The sequence below is a fragment of the Heterocephalus glaber genome, unplaced genomic scaffold, assembly GCF_053883595.1.
Source record: "Heterocephalus glaber isolate CG9 unplaced genomic scaffold, H.glaber_assembly_v1.0 deba00000896, whole genome shotgun sequence".
Lineage (NCBI taxonomy): Eukaryota > Metazoa > Chordata > Mammalia > Rodentia > Bathyergidae > Heterocephalus > Heterocephalus glaber.
Genome location: NW_028258170.1, coordinates 824,502 through 827,631, shown reverse-complemented (window position 1 = coordinate 827,631; position 3,130 = coordinate 824,502). Strand labels below are relative to the sequence as shown.

At 35.5% G+C, this 3,130-nt stretch overlaps 1 pseudogene; it reads left to right on the top strand.

The window, feature by feature from the left end:
* Positions 1-1,399: 1,399 nt before the first annotated feature.
* LOC147828854 (olfactory receptor 8H1-like) lies at positions 1,400-2,337 on the top strand (annotated as a pseudogene).
* Positions 2,338-3,130: the final 793 nt, after the last annotated feature.

The following is a 3,130-nucleotide window of genomic DNA, read 5'->3' as shown; positions in this document are numbered from 1 at the left end:
CCCTGGAAGCACCAGGTGGGGAAGAAGAGCACACAGTATTCTGGTTAAATGCACAGTTGCTCACTGGGACTCTTTTCAGACAAGATTTCCTGGCTAAGTGTCCATGTTATCAAGACCTGAACAAATCTTCTAGTGTGACTTAATTTACCTGAGAATTAAAAAAGAGAAATGCACAAAAGTATAACAGCGACTAATATCACAAAATATAAAAATAATTTATGTCAAAGAAAAGAAATATCATGGAACATCTCAAGTTCTCACGTTGTTATATTTTCTGTCAGAAGAAAATAGGAAATTTTTAAACTTCTAGATAGACAGTATTAGAAAAGTTGTTTTCACCAAACTTGACTCACAGTAAGTATGATTCTTAAAACTGGAGTGTTTTAAAAAATAAAATACATAGGTATTTTATCATAAATTATGCATATATATACATTTAAAGTTTATCAAAGTAGCATTATATTCAAAGAAAGAACAAAGAGATGATAGAATTGCAATCAATACTGCAAAATGTAACCTGACAGCTTAGGGTTTTATTTTTCTCTTTTAGAGAAAGGTGGCTTCTTAAGGCCAAAGGCATAAAAAACCCATCACAGGAATTTGGGGCAGCAGCCTATGTTAAAAATCTCTTAATGGGGCAGGGGATTTAGCTCAGTGGTTCCACCACCTGCCTCGCAAGCTTAAGGACCTGAGTTCTATCCCCAGTACCAAAAAAAAAAAACTCTTAATGTTTAAGAAGTTATTTTACCCTCTCAGTTTTGATAGATATATGCAACAATTCTATATTAGATGAGTATATAATACTAGTGGGCCTCACCTAACTTTCCTAAAATGTGAAATTGATTTGTAATTAAAGTCCAATAGCTCTGGGAACTAAATGAGAATAAAAGTAAACTGAAGTTATTTTCCTTATACTTTATTTCATATCCTTGCTCAAGTTTGCAAAAACAAGTTATAAACAGGAATACACAATTTTTAGCATTCTCTCAGGATGCAAAATATTTTAGTAGAATTTCAGTGATAAGAAGTAACTGCTCTGATTTCACAAATTACTTTTCTGTGCCCCTCTTGTGATCTAAAAATCTGTGGATAACAGTGACTATGGCATAAAATTCTATGGGAATTAAATGTGTTAATAAAGGAAATATTTAGTGTGTATCATATTCAAGTTAATTCTATAGAACGTAAATCTTTATTACATCAAATATAAATGTCAATTCATACCATGTTCTTCTCTATCTAACACTGGAATATTTTTGTTCATACAGCAAAGATTTTGTCTATTCCAAGGACGAGTAAACTAAAATAACTTTCGGGCCATTCATAAAAACAGAACCTCTTTGCAATCACTCAAACTAAGTATAGTATTGGATTGGTCAATTGTTTAAAATATTGCACCATGAGTAGAAGGAACTCCACCAGTGTGTCCTACTTCATCCTCATGGGGCTGACAGACTCTGCAGAGACACAGCTGGTCCTCTCCATGCTCTTTCTAATTATTTACCTGATCACAGTGTTGGGGGATGTGGGGATGATACTGATCATTTGGCTGGATCATCAGCTTCACACCCCCATGTACTTTTTTCTCACTCACCTGTCATTTCTGGATCTCAGCTACTCAAGTGTCCTCACACCCAAAACCTTAGAGAACTTACTGACTTCCACCAAGAGCATCTCCTTCCTGGGCTGCTTCACCCAGATGTTCTTTTTTATCCTCTTGGCTGGTACTGAATGCTTTCTTCTCTCCTCAATGGCCTATGATCGCTATGTAGCTATCTGCAACCCCCTGCGCTATCCAGTCATTATGTCCAAAAGACTGTGCCATACCCTGCTCACTGACTCCTATACACTTTGTTTTATGGAATCCACTGTGAATCTAGTTCGCATGAGCAGACTGCACTTCTGTAACTATAATGTGATCCAGCACTTTTTCTGTGACATATCCCCAATTTTAGCCCTGTCCTGCAATGACACCTATGAGTTTGAAGTCATTGTGTACATTTGTGCTGGCTCCAATTTAGTGCTGTCCCTCATCACCATATCTGGATCCTATCTTTCCATCCTCTCCACTATCCTGAAAATTAATTCCACTGGAGGAAAGAAGAAAGCCTTCTCCACCTCTGCCTCCCATCTCCTGAGAGTCACCATCTTCTACAGCACTACAATCTTTACCTACTAAAACCGAAGAAGTCCTACTCCTTGGGAAAGGATAAGGTGGCTTCTGTGTTTTACACAATTGTGATCCCCATGCTGAATCCTCTCATTTACAGTCTCAGAAACAAAGAGGTGAAGAGTGCTATTGTTAGAATCATGGAGAAGAGAGAGGGCTGCAGGTAGTTAATATCACAGTGCTGCTAAGCTTTATACTTTTCTTTTAATTTTTTAATGGGAAATTATTTAGTCTGTTTTTGAATCAAAAATTGTTTTTTTCCTCAATTTTTCTCTCCAGCTCTCCTTTCCTTGACACACACGACAGTGGATATTTCCAAGCACAGATTTTTAGGCATTTATATTTCATCTGGCAATCATGAAATATGTGTTAAATCTGTGAGTAAATACAGGTCGCTTCAAGGACAACTACTGTGCAAAACAAGAAAATATGTCACACTGAAAATGACATCATGCCATATTCATGCATGCTCTAATTTGAAGAATTTTACGTCAGTCATTCTGCTTTTAATAGAGATTAAAGCAGCAATGGCTTTCAAAATTAAGATTTGGGCATTTAGATTCTAGCCCTGCCACCTTTCTAGCACACAGCACAAATTAATTAACTGAAGTTCTAACAGTCAGTATCATCAAGTGCACAAGATATTTAATAATCCCACGTCCATCTGGTCAGAAGGTGGTTGTAAATCACTAAGTACAATAACAATGAATACTGACTTATTGTCACATGCCTTTCATTACTATAATATTTAGTATATGATACATTTATGAATAATATTTCTTCATGCTTCGTGAATTTTTTGTTAATTTAATATATAAATATAACACCTAAAATGAAAAAAAAGCAGCTGGGAGTTCCCAATTTTGGATTCAGAATAAAGTTAAATATTGAATTAGAATGAAATTATCAGAAAGTAATATGTCTTAATGTTGAAGATAATTTGTAAAATGACAACTTCTA